Source organism: Trachemys scripta, chromosome 10 (assembly GCF_013100865.1).
Source record: "Trachemys scripta elegans isolate TJP31775 chromosome 10, CAS_Tse_1.0, whole genome shotgun sequence".
Lineage (NCBI taxonomy): Eukaryota > Metazoa > Chordata > Testudines > Emydidae > Trachemys > Trachemys scripta.
In genome coordinates, this window is record NC_048307.1 from 69,092,238 (window position 1) to 69,110,282 (window position 18,045).

The following is an 18,045-nucleotide window of genomic DNA, read 5'->3' on the forward strand; positions in this document are numbered from 1 at the left end:
CTGCCAGCAAACCATGCTCATACTTTCTCTCCAAACCCTCTGTTACGGGATAGGTTTCAGATAAGGCCTGGTTCCAACTTATCCCTTCTCCAAGTGCTGCCTTATAAAAACCGGCATTCTGGAATTTGTAGTGCCCCAGAGGATCATACAACTACAGCCAACAAAAAGGTCTTCAGGGAAAAGGATCCAGCCTGTAAAACAGCTGCTTGTTGCTAAGTGCAGGTAAAGGCCCAGGGAGACTCTGAGACTTTCCACTGCTGTTATGTCTGTCCTAAAAAGGAGCCTTGGAGATGGGCTGGTGACCAGAAGTTGAGAGAGGGCTGGGGAGAAGACATAGAATGCTCGCAAACCAGGCACTCTAGGAAGTGGTCCTGGGAAGCAGAGAAGCAGGCAGCATGGAGTATGAGTGTTGACAGCTGCCCAAGTGTAGTGGGTGTGATATTCTGTACCTTGGGGGAATGCCCTGTAACCACCATGTTCCTCATTTATATGTGATTGTGATTTTACATATAAAGCATGCCATGTGAGGTATCAGGGGAAAGGTTATGATCTGCTGAAAGTCATTTCTCTATTCATATATGTATATCATTAATGCATATGAAGTTAGGAGAATTGTGTTGTATGGTGGTCACTAAAACATGCTGTAAGTTGGGGAATCAGCCAGATATTAGCTCCCCAGAGGCAACAGAAAGGAAAGTAGCCAATACCCAGGCGCCGTGTTAAACAACCCATCAACAACCATTGTCCAGCAAGGGAGCTACAATTCAATGACTCACCTGCATGAAGCCACACCAGGGGAATTGCTCAACTTTGCCTGGAGACTCAGCAATGCACCCAGACATGCCTGTACTTGTGTTTTTCAAGCAGATGGACTGAGGGTATAAAACAGACACAGAGGCCACATGCTGGGCCTTTCTCCTTCACCCACCTATGCTGCAAGCAGCAAGGGCACCCTGAAGACTCCGACTGAGGGGACTGGCCCAGATTTCAAGGGTGAAATCTGTGTACTAAGGACTGCAGTATCCAGTGGGGTGAGAAAAACTGCTTAATCTAGATGTTGCCCAGTCTAATAGGGTTGAGAGTATAGACTGCATGCTCATATTTTATTTTACTTTGGTAACTAACTATGACTTTTTGCCTAGCACTTAATATCACTTAAAATCCATCTTTCATAGTCAATAAATTTGTTTTACTGTTTATCTTTACCAGTGAGTTTGTATGAAGTGTGTGGCAAATCTGCTCAGGTTTTGCAAAGTCTGGTGTATGTCCATTTTCCATTGATCAAGTGGTGAACCAATTAATAAATTTGCACTTCTCATCTTGAGGTACAGTGCTCGGAGCTGGGGGGAGAATTTGGCTCTGGTGTCTTTCTCTGTGTGATGCATGAGTGGCTCTGGGAGCATTCATGCAATCTAGCTGGCTGTGGAGTTTCCACATGCTGTTGTGCTCAGTGATAACAGCACCTAGAGGGGTTTTCTGCTGGTCACTAACAAGGTATTGTAAGAGACATCCCAGGCTGGAGAGAGTTCAGGGGACACAGTGGTCCCACAGTCCCAGGCTGCACGCTGGGGATCCCTTCACTGTGGGTTTCCGGGCTGGACCATGGTAGGAGAAAAACGCTTATTGGCTAACTCCGTGGTGCATAATCTAGGTATGCAATGAATGTATTGCTTGCCCTACGTGGCTGCACATCATGACCTCACATGCACTGTATGTGTCTGCATTTTGCAAAAATGTGACCCATTACCAAGACCAGATGACTCCTTTCAGCGTCCCTTCTGCTTCTCAGTTTTTCACTCCCAGTACAAAATCAGCAAGGTACCCAAATTACCACTATTTAGATAGTTTTTATTTCTCTTATAGCCCAGTCATACTAGATAGGATCTGTAAAACACTGATGGGGCATCTAAAATGCGAACCCCACTGCTTTTCAGCCATTTTCAAAGAAGTTCTCCATTTCCCTCTGGGGAACTGGCTCCCCTAGAAGCATTGTGCTGGACACCTCTGGTAATAATTCAGTTGCTCAAGAAAAGATTTCACAAATCTTGCTCATTAGGGAACTCTTTAGGGATCTTCTCCTCCTAGGCCAATGGTCAGATGGTGGCCTGTGTGAAAACTGTTCCGTGGTGATGTTGGGCCCCTGCACTGTATAAACTTTCCTGGTTTATCAAAGGAATGTTCACAATCGAGAACCAGATTATAGTCTGCACCATCCTCAGTGCTCAAGGCAAATGGCTGTCACAAGAATCTCATCACAACAACTTCCTGTAGTGGCAAGCAGTTAAAGGAAGGATTTTTCTCTCTTCTCCTAAGATTCCCTTTGGATCTGGTCACCATTGAAAGTGACAACAGAACCTATATCACGTAGCAGTAATGCCAGAGATGAACAAAAAAGTGCCCCAAAAAATCCTAATTGAAGCAAGGCTCTCCCAGATCAAGAAATTGTGTTACTTACTTACTTATTTATTGTGTTTCACTCTCTAAACACTCAACAAGTATGATCCCTGTTCAAAGCATCTCGCAACAAAAAGAATTTAATGACCAAAACCAACTACATTTAGGCAAAAGAGCAAGACTGGTTGACTGACTAAGCAGCTGCTGGTTGGATACAGAAGAATGAGATCTAAATCCATGAGTTATTGAGTAGTTATCAGAAATGTAAAGACCCTATCACTCATGGTTTTCCAGACTCCTACAGATGTCAGTTCAACTCTTTCCTTGGGACCTTCTATGCCAGGGCCCTCTCAAACACTCATGCATTGAGCACCTTAAGCTCTGAGCCTGGAACCTGAGGGGTGTACCAGCCTTATGTGTGGTACTACAGAATGCTGATGGACTGTCTGCTCACACCTAGGAAACCATCCTCTAATCTGGGCATTTCAAGAGATTCTGAGATCTTGGTCCTTGAAAGGACCAAAAACACCTGTTTGTTTCAGGACCAGGGATATACTGGAGTTCCTTCTAGATGGGTTTTGACTGGGTATGAGCTCTTGCTTCCTGAACGTCCAAGTTTCAGTGTTAGGAGCAATATGGCCTATTTCTTCCCATTCTGGTTGGTTGGTCAATTGGTTGTTAATTTGTTTGGTGATTGTTGCATCCTCACATTCCTTTGTTCTTTAAAGTTGTGTCCTGCAGACCAGGAGACCACTAAAATAATTTGATGCCACAGTCCACCACCAAAAACTACCCCCCCACACACCTTTTCTTTAGCTAATAAATGTAGAATAAAGTTTCCTGCTTGGAGATTTGTGAAATATTAACCATGACTATTAATCAGAATTTATTGTTTTGTCTTGTGGGCCATGGTCATTGACTGAGAGCTGGAGATGTAACCAGTATTCTGAACAGCATCCTTGCTGGCATTTCACTGAGAAGCTGGAAAAAAAGGAAGAACCTAGTCAAAATGGATCAGAGAGCACCAGGTACCCACTCCCACTTCAGAGCAGGTACCATTATGGGTAGGAAAGGAAACTTTACCTTTCAAAGTCATTTGATTCATAACTGAGCTATGATTAATCATGTTAATTTTAAATCCTTTAGAAAAATATTGCAATTATGGGATGCCATCCCAAATATGAGAGGCTAAATGCCTTCCAGATTCCAACTGCTTTGTCACTGTGTATGTCTGGATTAAGCTAATGCATTTCCTTCTCTGAGAAATGGATGTTGCTAATCTCACTGATATAGTAGCTTCATATTAGATCATGTTACAGATTCTAAATCAGATTACACCAAAATCAGATTAGTTTCTGGTTTTTAAACAAAGGAGCTGAATGTCTGTATTTCTGAATTTGTTGTGTTACAGCTCTTGTCTGATTTCTCTACCCAAGAGAAAACAGGCATTCAACATTGCATGTATCCCCGTACAAAATTTTAGTAGAGTAGATTTTCCATATTAAGTGGATAGTGGATTAAAGGCACAGTCTGGGAGAGAGGTATTCAAAATACTCTGCCACTATAAGGTCAAAAGTAACTAAAAGTTTCATTCACCTTCTGAGCACACTGCCATAAATATTTTGTATAATGTACTGTTTGCACTCCAGGTCTGCTTTATACTCCTCACCACTCATGACAGTCTGCCATCCTAGGCAAAACTTCAGCATGCCCCTCCCCACTCTCGCTCACCCTTAGAACAGAGGTTTTCAACCAAGAAGAAATGTTCCCCCAGAAAGTCTGGGGGTGGTGGTACATCAAGCCTTCTGATGGTTCCGTGGTCATGATAGAAAAGGGGGGAGGAAGAAGGCACCAGGTTGCAGTACCATTCACTCAGGTTTGGCCCTGCCACCTCTACATCACACACGTTTTCTGCACTGAGTATATATTATTATTATTATTTATATATTTTATAGCTCTGTACTCCAAAGAGCTTACCAATGTCCTCCATCAAAAGAGAGGGAAGTCAGGATCTGATATTCTTAATATTTCTAATATTAAACTAAAAAAAACTTTTTGAAGAGAAAACAAGGCAGCCTATATACCTAATAAACGAACAGAAAAGGCCAATAAAATGTTATGGGATGTGTGTTTGCTTTTGTTTTGTTTGTTTGCTTCACATTAAACATAAGCTCTAGTTCTGGTAGTTTTCTTTTGAACTAACTGCCCATCCTCTTTAGATGGCGAGTTTAAATGCTAGTCTCACATTTAAAAGTTACTGGACAGTCACATGAATTTTTTTGTGCAATTAATATTTTTATCCTCTTGTCAGCCTTGCAATGCATTTTGTACTGTAGAATTATATTGGAGCTGCAAAATCATAGTTGGAGTCAGGCTGCTTGCTGCCAGTAACTTACAGAAAATGAGTAACAAGGAGAAATAGCTATATTTTTAAAAACTACACTCAGTCTGGTTTCTTGGTGTTTGAATTAACCATACATCATAGCAGGTATTTTATGTACAAAGAAATCATTTTACCACATGGTGGAGCTTTCTGCTTACTCTACTGGGTTAGAGACTGTCAGATAGCAAAACAAGTTGATCATTTCTCAGAATTGTTTATGTATCTGACAGATTTGTACTCCAAGGACCTTCCCAAAATCCTCCAGTAAAAAGAGATTAAAACGTAGAATTGACTATGGAGACATATGCATCTGTGCCTTAATGAGAAATCTGGATGGCTTTTAGACCAGCAAATATTTACGTGGATAAAATGCTCTTCAGAAAATCTATCCATGTATTTATTTATGAATTACTGCTGCCCGTGACAGTAATATCTAAGTGCCGATCCTTCACAATCAATGGAGTGGAATCATAGCCAGAGCTGTTTCTCATAGTGAAATGACTAATCAGCCCACACTTGGCTGGGGCAACATTTTTAGCCAAACCCTTTTTTTTAATTCCAAAACATTCAAATTCACCAAACAGTTTAATTGTAAACAAAAAAGGCCACAAAAAATTCAGAAAATGTCTTAAATGTTTGCTTTGAATTTTTGATTCAAAATGACTTTTCATTTTGAAATTTCCTTGAAAAATTTTTTTTTTTTTAATTTAAAAAAGGTCAAAACATAATGAAATACTTTGTAAACTGATTTTTTTTAATTTACTGTAGAAAAATTAATAAAAATCTAAAAAAAAAAACAAAAATCCCAAGCAGAGGTGGTTGATTTCTACCCCTGCAGATCATTGGTGTCTTTACTATGGTAGATTTAACAGAAGATTCAGCAAAAACAGATTTTTTTTTTAAATGTGACCCAATTGTGGCATGTATTATGTCTTAAATAACTAACTCACTTTGTCTGAGCAGGGTGCCTTAACTCTGATCAGGAGAGACCACCTCCAATAATTCCTTAGCTTTTCTGTTAATACTGGTAACAAGGCCACATTTATGCTATGGACATTTGCATCCTGTGACAAAGAATCTGACTGCCAATTTATTTCATATAAATTAGCATATTCTAATACCTTTCAAGCAGCTGGATCAAATCTGATACTGTGGCATAGAGGGGGAAGGCTCTGTAGAATATTACCTGTCCTCTCAGCCATCCAACCCATTCATACAGATACATTCATTTTTTAAAATAAAAATTACATATATCTTTCTCCGCCGTAGCTCCTTGACACATAGCACACAAAATCACACCTTAAGAAAAGCCTCCTCTTCTTCACGACTCAGTTTGCACAGCACCTGACTCATATCACGTTGAGGGGAAAGGCTCAGGTCACTGCAACAGATGCAGATACATTGAAAAATAAATTGCTAATTCATCTTCATTAACAAAGAAGTCCTTCCAAAGTGGATGCAGAGGCAAACAGAGTGTGTGGCATTTGCACAGATTTAGGGAATATCTGTGTTTGTAACGACAGAAGATTCATTGCATGATAATGGAGCTAAAAGTCCAAAGGAAAATCGTTTAATTGGCAAAAATAAAACTAGAGGGCCAACTTTCACTATTTTTTTTTTTTGGTAGATTTGCTCATTGACATATGGTAATCTGATCACCTTAGTGCAGGGGTTCTCAAACTGAGCGTCGTGACCACTTAGGAGGTCGTGAGGTTATTACGTGGGGGTCACAAGCTGTCCGCCTCCACCTCCAAACCCCACTTTGCCTCCAGCATTTATAAGAGTGTTAAATATAAAAAAAAGTATTTTTAATTTATATGTGGGGGTTGCACTCAGGGGCTTGCTGTGTGAAAGGGGTCACCAGTACGAAGGTTTGAGAACCACTGCCTTAGTGCTACGGGTGGCATTCCTACAGGGCAATGAGTGCTAGTCAAAAGGGAACAAATTACATACACACCACTACACGCTTTACAGTTGTGGTCCATCTTTTAGCTTCTTTGTTTAAGAGAACAATGTATTCTAGTTTAGAATGCAAATTTCAGGGCTTGTCTACAAACACAAATTGCACTGATTGAATTAAATCAGTTGCTAAATTGATTCATAGTTAAATTATGTGGGCACCTTAAACTGCTTACCAAATTAACCTACATCAATATTAGCTACTCTTAAATCAATTGAAAGTTATCCACACAAGAGGGTTGCACCGATTTAACTAAATGAAGTTAGAATTTGATTTAATTAAATCAGTACAATTTGTGTGTAGATTAGACCTAGGTTTTATTTAAAAAGGAGGCTCCAGAGGGGGAGATATCTTAGCAATCTTAACAAGAACAGTGAAGCTGTTTTAAACAATGTATATGGAAGCTACCATAATATTTGGCAGAAAAGAACAACAGAATTGCATGAGAGTAACAGAAACAGGAAATGATAACCATAATCAAAAAATGAAACTGACCAGTCTAGTTTTATAACTCAGTATTAGAGCTGGTCAGAGAAACTTCGAAGGAGCCATATTGCATAAAAATATACAGTTCTGTCAAAATCAAAAAGCTTCAGAAAATCAGGTCAATTTTGCTGAAATTTTGGTTTAATTTTTTTTTAAATGTTCTGAGAACATCCACACATTCCCTTTCAATATTTTGGGAATGAGATATTTTGATTTCTTGTTTTGAATTTTTATTTTGCATTATACTATAATACAATATAAAATAAAGTCTAAATTGATTGAATCAAAACAAAACATTTTGAATAACCCAAAATTATTATTATTTCATATTTTCCTTTGTGGAGAATTTTAAAGTTTTAGTGGTTGGTTTTTTGTTTTTTGTTTTTGGTAAGTTTTTGCTCCGATTTGGAATGAAGCCAGATTTTGACATTTGAAAATCCTTTGTGAAATAGAATTTTTGTCCTCTCCACAGCTCTACTCAACATACATGAAGAACAAAATGTTAACTAAAGCACCTAGAGTGGGGACCATTACAGATGTTTCACTTACTAATATATTATTCTAAAATAGGGAATTATCACAAATACAGTAAATATAATAAACAGTAAAAGAGAAGTTAGTAAGTGTGCCCATTGTACTTTAGGAGGAAAAGAAGCATGTATTTAATGTGGCTAATACATTGGGCTAGATGTATGGAGATACTGAGTCCCATGGTATTTCAGGCTTAGCCTCTGAGTTGCATGTGTGACTTTGGGTATATCACTTAACTGCTCTGTGTTTCAATTTACATGTCTGTGTAATCTGGATAATAACAGTTAAGTTAGGAGTGCATTAAGGCTTTCCTTAGTATTCATAAAGTACTTGAGATCCCCAGGTGAAAGGAGCTATTTGAAGCACAAAGTATTATTATTTAAAATTCTTTAGGTTTTTTAAGCCCACGCTTGACACGTTATTTTTATTAGTTCTTTTTTTATAATGGTTGTACCAATGGCATAATGGCATAATAAACACACTTTACAAGAGATGGATAAGGAGGAAATTCTCATTGACAAAGTGAAGCATAAAAAGACTGATCATAAATTATTACACTTTGACAGCCTTCTTCACTGCTGTCTAAAGAACAGTACAGACAAGTTCAAAGCAAAGTGGAGATCTGATCCTAATCCATTGAAATCAGTGGCAAACTTTGCATTGACTTCAATGAGATCAGGGACACGCTCTAGAGTTCACATTCTAGTGAAGAAAACTATTGTGGGTGGCAAAATTGTATTGAGAACTCCATGAATTTCAATCTACTGCATTCCCAGTTATCCATTCTACCGAGAGGTGGGGTCTTCCATCCTGCAGAGGGGACGTGAGATAGCCACATGGATGTCTCAAGATCCAAAGTGAAATCGCATGAATCACTGAACATTCTTGCAAAGGGCTGGACTCTGCTGTTCACCTCCTCCAGTGCTTTCCCCAACTGACTCAATATTTAACTTACTGTAGATATCTGCATATAGTGTGTATAGCACCCCCTCTTTATGCTGAAAAATCAACCAGAAGAACCCTCCAAAGTCAGGGCCGTAAAACTGTAGCTTAAGTTTTTCAGCCAGCTGGCCTTCCACCAGAAAACCCATCGTGCTAAGTATAGGGTGCTGTTTGTGGTCATCCACTTGCATGCCAATCTGTCACCCTCCATGCTGCTTTCTTTACTGTGAGTGCACATGGTTTAAGAAGGCAGAAGGATTTTCCACCTGTGTCCAGGGCTTGTTGGTGATGGCCTCATAATCATTCTTATTTTATGAATTCAGGAGTTTCAGAAATGACTATGCGTGGTGGGCTACTGCTAAACAGGGAAGAGTCCAGAATGGTATGGTATGAAGTACAAATATAGTGGCAGCTTAGATACGAGTAGAGACAGCAATGCTGGATTGCATGACTAAGCCAGTCTCCTGTTACCAGAGGGGAGAGGGAGGCAATGAGGGAACTCCCTTTTGATCCCTGTTGCTGTTGGAGAAAGGATAGAACCAGAGTCTCTATTTATATTGATTAATTGAGTCTACACTAGGGATTTGTACTGGCGAGCTATATAAGTATAGTGTACCTGTGACTAAAAACCAACTGTGAAGATAAGGCCTTACATAAGTTTCAGCTCTCCTTAATAGGGTGCTATATGACTTATGCAGGCTTTTACTGATTAAAGAAGTTCTGTGGTAAAATAACAGAGATGCACAGGATTTTATTTATGAGACTTGCATTGATTTTAATACACTGCTTTAAAAATTTATACCTGACATAAGAAGGCAATAGTCCATTCAAAATTACAAGTTTATTTTCTCATGCCCAAATCTGACCTGTACTCTCATTTACCCCATTGCAGGGTTTTGTAACAAATGTAATTCATCCCCATTTCAGCCATCTTGGCTTTCTGGCCAAGATCATGTATATTGTCAGTTTATTATCTGTTGTATCCTTCATTGGGAGACTTTTGTAAGGGAAATGGGGTGAACTTAGTGAGCTCTTAGATACCTGGAAGCCAGGAAAAGAAAACACCTATCTTCAACGAAAGACTAGAAAAAACATTTGCATTACACGTGTATCCCTTTTAAAATGTGTCCTCTGCATTTTAAAGGTCTTGCTCAGTGAATTCCATGATTATTGAATCATAAATGCAGACTTTTATATTGAAGTTGTGTCACCACTAATTTTCCCCATGCAAAATCTATTTTGGATAGATGAACTTTATTGCTAACCCTTGTTAATGCTGTTATTTGTAGCCCAGATCTCCCATAATAACTTCTTTTAAATAAATATTATGTTAAGTTAGGGTTAAATATCGTGCTGTACCTTGAAAGGTAAAAGGGGAATGAATTAATTTGGAGTTCTTCCAAGGACAAAAATGTTGTTATACATCACTGTAATGTGCCTTCTGTTCAGATCAATCAAATCACATCCATTTGGACTACTCCAAAGTGAGAAATAATTGTCTTTTTCTTTTGAGAATTATAAAAAAAAAAATATGAGAAAATCTAGTATGTTGAAAAGTTAAAGGTGTGCTAATGGATTATCAAATGTCTCATTCAAGCTTAGTGGAAATGTTTTCATTGGGAAAACTCAATTTAATGCAGCATAATATTATTTGATTATACATTTTGAAGTCCATATAATGAGGTTTAAAAGCAAAGAATGAAAGTCCCTTTGGAGCAGTCTGCTAACAGTGATAGTTGGAAATAGCCATAACCTTGTAACTTTTTGGCTGCACGATGCGATAATAATATAATTCTGGGACTGGGTGGTATGGTGATATATGCTTCATTTATATCCATTCTACCAAGTGACATTTATTGAAAACTGACTGTTGAACTGCTTTCCATGTCGGTTGCTATCTATCTGCCTTGGTGCTGTTGGAGATTGTAATTACATTTTGCTTCATTTCCTGTATAATTTATGTGAAAAATCCTTCAATGGCAGGGAAGTACAAAGCCCAGACAATGAGAACATGACACTGTGTAAGATTGAAGGTGGTTGTTTGGAACCAATAGAAGCTGGCCGTGACTCTGGCAATTTCAAGGTCATCCAGTGCAGACAGAGCCCAAGCAATGCAGCAGTTTTGTGACTGTGGAAGCTAAAAATGGTTTGCTACTTCTATAAACATTGATCTTTTGTCATTCTCAGAAATTAAGGTGTGTCTTATGGGGAGAATAATTAGAGGTTATTAATTTTGTTATGTTTAGTTACCAGGACATTTAGAGACTAGGATATATAGATAAGGTGTAGAGTGATTAAAATGTTTTTAGTTCCAGAGTTTAACATTTTGTTATATTGTTTTGTTTAACCTCTCATAATTTTTTTCTTTTGGCTGTTTCTTGATGGTGCTAGCCATTTTAAAAAAATTAACAAGTATTTTAGTACCAAATGATTATTGCCTGGTGGGGGGGGGAGGGAGGGGAATTATGAATTTTTTCTTCCTAAATCTTCATCCTTCTGGCTTCTCTCAGCACTACTGACGTTACAGTTTAGCGATAATAAGCTGGGTTCATTTCTCCAGGAAAAAAACAAATCTCTCTTCAGCGGATGCTTTAAAAATTGTTCAGTGTTTTTCTTCCGAAAATATTAGTTCTGTCTACTAATGACATTGCTGTTGATTTCCATAATGACGTGTGAATAGTAGAGGAAGGCAATCTGCAATATGTATCCATAATCTGTGTTTGGAGACCACCTAGCACAATGAAGTCCTGATCCATAACGGGACTCCTAGGCTTTACCCACAATGCACATAATAAATAATAATAATAGCATTGTATACAATAAATAATGCTGGGCTAGATTTCCCCTCCTGAATTGCTGGTGGTAGATAATGCCTCATTTGTAGAGAAATAATTTAATTGTCTTAATTCATTCTTGAAGGCCTTTTTAAATTGTGGTGCACTCTGCCTCTACTGAATTTTAATACTGTGAAAATGAACTGACTTGCTGCTAAAAACAAGGAACACTGAATGTGCATATTGTGCAAAGGTCCTTCCGCATGTCTGCTCAAGCCCATGGCTCCTGACCTGAAAGAGACACTTCCTTAGCATGTCCAGATCAGAATTTCTCAGTCAAGCCAAAATGTTGTATGAGTTTGACACAATTCCTTGTTAAGATGTTGTGCTATATTAGGTGTGAATAATTTCCAACACGATATAATAGAATACTGCCCATCATGTTAGAAATTAGAGACATGATTGAATCAGCCCTCCTCCCCCAGGTCTGAATACCCCCAGATTTGTAGTGTTTGAAATCTGGAACTAGAATTTGCAAAAGCCCACTATGTATATAGTAGTTTAATCCAAAGGCATAGGTCTGAACACCTCAGAACCTTGAGATGTATGAAGCTTGAATCTACATTTTGTGGGTTGGGCCCGTCTCTATTTAAAAGTTACTAAAGGAGAAAGCTGGTAAAATCTGCAAGAATTATTTTCTTATTCTTTCAATGCATCTATTTTTCTTAGTTTCTCTTTAAGACACCCAATGTCTCTTTAAGTAATACTTACCAAGGAAATAGTTTTTCACTTGATTAGCCAGGCATGTGGAATGTTCGTTTCTAAAGCCTTTCCCAAAATATTCACTACAGACTCTTTAAAATTAAGCCCTTGTGTTTCATATTTAATGTTTCTTATCAATATTTCAGGACACTAGGATTCTAACGAGTCATCTTGCAACTGGAATAATTGGAATGCAAATTATATCATTTCATTTCAGAGCTGAAGTTGATTCTGCACAGATTATTGTTGAACATTATAAAGACACACTCCCCCAACACAGTGTTTCAGATTTATTGCAGAGCAGAGAGCATCCTCTATTGAATTAACCTAGATGATCATCATCATTCATGGGCCTGCCAGACTTTCTGTTGCAATTTACTACTTTCATTTTGTTGCATTTGATTGTCCTGTCATTATGTCATTTATTACATTGCAGATGTCTAACTGTACTTGGTCTCAGTACTGGATGATTTCCATCATCCCCATTATGCATGTGATGGCTTTGCAAAAATATAATATCAGAAAACATTTTGAAATCCAAAGCACTGCAGAGTAAAGTAGAATAGCTCTGACTACAATACACTGAACTTCTGTATAGGGCCTCTCGGACAAGGATCTCAAAGTGGCTTACAAATATTAATTAATTAAATCCTAAACCTCATAACAGCCCTGTGTGGGATAAAGTATTATGCCCATTTTACAGATGAGATTAAATGATTTGCGCATAGTTCAACAATGAAGCAGTGGTACAACATGGGTTAGATACCAAGTCCCTAATTTAGCATGATGTACCACATGAATAAACCCCCTGGGTCTGTGCAGAGGCCCATTGAAGTCCATGGGGCCCCACACCATGCAGGGGTCCACCCCACTGTATTCTTGAGGAAGCAGATAGCAAATGTTTACATTGTGAGCGGTATAGTAGCACAGCTATGGCACAGTAAGTGTGCTGCTGTAGCACCGTAGTGTAGATGCATCGAACACCAACAGAAGGGGTTTTCCCATCCCTGTAGGTAACCTCCCTCCCTGAGCTGCAGTGGCCAGGTCGACGGAAACATTCTTCCACTGAGCTAGTCGTGTCTACGTCCGAGGTTAGGTTGGCACAACTGCAGCACAGATAGGATAAAAACTGACTTGAACTGAACCACAACCAAACTTTCTGAAGCTCAAACAAGTCTGGGTTAACTTCACCCCTCCCACATTATCCTTCATTTCTGCAGGTCTTTACACTTCCTGGAGCTGGCCAGAAATGGGAAAAGACAAGTCTGTTAATTTCACGAGAGTCTGTGCTCACAAGATTTCTAGGGCAAATCTGCAAAGTCAAGATATTCAAAGGGTCAGAAAAGCATCTAAATGTTTGGCCGCTTTTCCCAACCACTGAATTTCTTAAGGTTTTTCCCCCTCACTAATATGCTGATTATTTTTTTTTTCACTGCATCCTATGTCTGCCTTGTAATGATTCATGTTAGCTAGAAAATAATTTGGTTAACATGCTTTCAATGAAGTCCCTGGTGAAATTAATATGTTTGTAATATACTTAACACATTGATGTCCTCTGAAGGACAGGCAGACTGGAATCAGGCAGGGTGGAATCTTATACTAAGTACCGCTTCTCTAATGGCAACAGTAGACTGCCTGAGGCAATAATGAATCAAGCTTTCTTATAGTTCATAGTTGCTCCTCTTCCCACCACAGCAGACGGTGCTGAAAGTCACAGAGCCCAGATTCTAACCTGTGGGGCCAAAGCTAGGGCGTATTCAGAGAAAGGAACTCACTTCCACTGAAACCCAGGCCAAGTTAAAGTCTTTTCATTTTTAGCACAAGATGCAAGACTCCACTCTTTCTGCATGTCTTCTCCTCACAGCTATGTTGTGGAATGGGCACAGCTGCATGCCCCAGAGAAATAAGTCACCCGCATTACTTCTTTTCAAGTAAGTGGCTTTGTGATTGAGAGGGAGTGCTTGAAAACTGCAACCTTCTTAAATGAGGGACTTGATGTATTTATGGCATAAACTCACATAGGGCTAGACCCTGGCATAACATCAAAGCCCTGCTCCAGTAGTCAGGCAGGCTGTGCCCTCATGACAGATCAGCAGTACACCCACATGTGTGAAGAGTGGGTGGGGCACTCCTGTCACGAAGTCCCGGGCGATGCTCTGGAACTGCTCCCCACAAAGCCAGTCAGGACTTTGGGGAGCCTCCTCTCCCTCAGAGCAGACCGTCTTCAGGGCAAGCTCACACGTCTTCACCTCCTGGGTCTGACCTTGGAGCATTCAGCATATGCCCCTCCATGCGCTTCCCACAGCGAGTCCGCCCAGGCGGGGTCCTGGGGAAGCCAGAGGTCCTGCATGCACCCCCACTTTGCAGTCAGATGTGACTCTTGGCCAGCCAGTAAAACAGAGGTTTATTAGATGACAGAAACACAGTCTAAAACAGAGCTTGTAGGTATAGTGGTGAACGGGACCCCTCGGCCGGGTCCATTATGGGGTTCAGAGAGCCAGACACCCCCATCTGCACTCCCTTCCCCGTTCCCAGCGAGCACCCCACTGAAACCCCCTCCAGCCCCTCCTTCTCTGGGCTTTGTCTCTTTCCCAGGCCAGGAGGTCACCTGATCTCTTTGTTCACCTTTAGCTATTTCCTTGCAGGGGAGAAGGGCCCTGGCCATTTGTTGCCAGGGAGACAGAGTGTCAGTGATTTATGCACACTGGCCTTTATCCCATCACCTAGAGACTTAAGAAATGCATAGGGAAACTGAGGCATCCACACAGTATTCAGAGGAAACATTAAGAACAGTCTCACTTCATCACAACCCCTACTTAAGCAGAAGAAATAATCTCACTGCACTGGTTATTTATGGTGCATAGCTGTGCCGATTGCAAAGGGTTGTTTGTGGTCAGCTAACACACCTCACTCGAGGCACTGCATTACATCATTGTAATTTGGTCCAGCTGTCCCAGTCAGCACAGTTTGTTAGGGATGGCAGCACTGACTACCGCTTGCTGGTGTCACACAATCTGTAGAGAGGGATTATTTGCAATAGCACAGTGTTTCTCAAACTGGGGCCGCTGCTTGTGTAGGGAAAGCCCCTGGCAGGCCGGGCCGGTTTGTTTACCTGCCCCATCCGCAGTCTGGCCAATCGCAGCTCCCACTGGCCGCGGTTCGCTGCTCCAGGCCAATGGGGACTGCTGGAAGCTGGGCGGGCCGAGGGACTTAAAGAAATTCCCCCCAAAGTTGTCATATTATCAGTTCAAAAGGGTTAATTTTATTTCTATAAATCCTGTAACATATTTTGCTGTCTTCCTTGGAGAAATTAACCTTGCCTAAAATAAGAAAACATTGGCCACTAAAGTTGATGGGTACTGACTAGAGCAATCAAACACTAGCAGGTAAAATTCATAAGAATTTTTGCAAGAAACATTTTCTCATCTTTTTGTTGAAATTAAAAATGTCAATACAAAATTTTGTTGACATTTCTCATTCTTTGAAATTTCTACCAGGTGTAAACTGACCCCATCATATCAACCCAGACCCATCTCAGATAAGTGGACCAAGATATAAAGAAGATGGACCAATGACAATTTACACCAGCTGAGTATTTGCTCCCAATTTCATACCAGAATTCCTGTGTCATATTTATAACACATAAGATCACCCTATAATGTTTGTACCTAAGAGCAAACTTTCTTTCTTTCTTTCTTTCTTTCTTTCTTTCTTTCATGATCAACTGTATTGTCTCCTAATCTTAGCCTCAACCTGCCCTGAAAGTGAGGGCCCCCCAAATTGTGTCTCTGAGTTTTTCGATGAGTTCATAGTAAATAAATAAATACAATTTGCCTTGAGTGTAAAGTGCTTTGTGCTTAGCATGTCTCAGGCTGCTGCTCAATAAAAATGCACAAGGTGCTCATTTTCCAAGCTTTTGAAATATATAGAAAAGTGTGGACATACCACAGGGACAGAGCCATATAAGAACTTAGAAGGCTAGATAGACGCAAACCCTGATTTTATGGAGCTCTTGGGGAACATCTGTAACCTTTGTAAAATTGCAGGTTGAAATAACCAGGCGCTTCAATCCTGTGAACCTCCTAAGCATAGAAACTTCACAAGGAGTTAAGGGCTTAATTTCAGTCCTATGGATCTCCCTAAAACCAAAGCTTCACAGGACTATGCAAACTCAAGGAACATAACCTTTTGTTAACCTGGAATTTCAGCTAATCAGAGTTCAGAAAATCAAGGTTGTGTTGTATGTATTTGTAAATATATGAAAGTTGCTGCATGACAAATAAGTCTCCCTGCCATGCACAGATAGCAGCAATTATGTGCATGTGTTAAAGGGTTAAAATGCTCTTTGAACCCTGAGGATTATAAAATATTAAAACACCAATTAGAATCAAGTATATAATCACTGTAATATTCACAAGAAAGAGAATGAGTCAAAATGCATTTTTGGCTGAAATACAGCATGTGGGAGTTGGTAGCTGGATTTTCTGGCTGTTAACATAATGGGTAAAAAAGTTAGTGAAGGATTCTGCTCCGAGCTCTGAATTAATAGTTCTGTTTTTAAAAATAGAATCACAAGAATGGTGGACAACGGTTGAGTGCCACCAATTCGTCCAGTGAGTGCTCTGTGCCTGCTTTCCAGTCTCTCAGAAAGTGCACTTTGCATCCCAGGGTATAAGACAATTTCACAATTCATGACTCTTATTGTCCATTTTTGTTCGTGCTTTTAGCATTGAGTAGTAACTTCAAATGAATGTCAGTAATCTAACTCCAGCACTAGCAGCATTAGAGTTATGCTATGCTAAATTGTCTCCTTGTTTTAAGATTAGACTTCAAGGGTCTTTTTTTTTTTTTTTTTTTTTTTATGAAAGGGAAACTAATATCCTTCCTTTTGACAAGTTAGGAAACATTAGCCAATTAAATCTGTTTATAAAACTCCCCTGCATCATTCTCTCAAGCTCTGTTTTTCATTAGCTCAACAGCATACTGTTGCTGGCATATAAAAGGACACAGTTTTATTCATGGAATGAAAAAACCCTAATGAACTAATATTAAACCTTAATCTTTCTTGTGTAATTCCCTAAAGTGTAATCTAGGGCTTCTGGGAGCCCATCTTAAGGTGAACGTTGGAAGTCTTGCCAGGAACAGCAGCATGGAATGAGGGTCGGGCAGTTTCTCTGCTACCTGTTAGTCATCACTCGTCTTGAGTAGAAGGATGTGAGGCAGCTAGGTACCATGAATAAAACAGCTGCCCTTTCAGTCAAACATTTCCAGCGACATCTGAAGATGTGGAGATATAAAGGGTCCCAGGCGGTCAACCAAAACTGCGGTAAGTTAAGTGTGGGAGCAGAATCCTTTTGTGGGGAAGGGTAGCTTCTGGAAAGAGGAGAGATCCAGCAAAATTTCACTTCTATTGACTGAACATGCCCTGGTGGAAGTGTTAATGTTTTAACTTAGCCTTGAGTTTGCAGCCATTGGCCTTGCTTTTCAGCTGCTAGTACGGTCACAGCATGTAGCTTCCTGACATTGCTTAAAACTACATCACTCAGCATCACTGCTCTATGTCTACTACTGAGAAACAAAGTCAATGTACCATAGTAATCCTCATCCTTCCTTCCCTGTCCCCTCCCTACTCTCTGTCAGCCTGATTTAGTGTGTCACTTTGACTAGTTAGACTGATTGAGGCAGAGAACATGTCCTTCTCTGAGGTGGCTACGTTAGGTTCTATTGTAGTATCTTACCAATGAGTAGATTGGTTTCAAGATACAAACTCTTTCTTGAGAATGAAAACTATGTACAGCAATAAGGTCACAAAA

At 39.8% G+C, this 18,045-nt stretch overlaps 1 protein-coding gene across 1 annotated transcript in view; it reads left to right on the plus strand.

The window, feature by feature from the left end:
- The first annotated feature begins 17,223 nt into the window (after window positions 1-17,223).
- Window positions 17,224-18,045, plus strand: part of TMC3 (transmembrane channel like 3) — a 62,154-nt gene continuing 61,332 nt past the window's right edge. The window contains exon 1 of the mRNA XM_034784898.1: window positions 17,224-17,558. The gene's annotated coding sequence lies outside the window, so the exon portion shown is untranslated. The remainder of the gene's footprint in view (window positions 17,559-18,045) is intronic.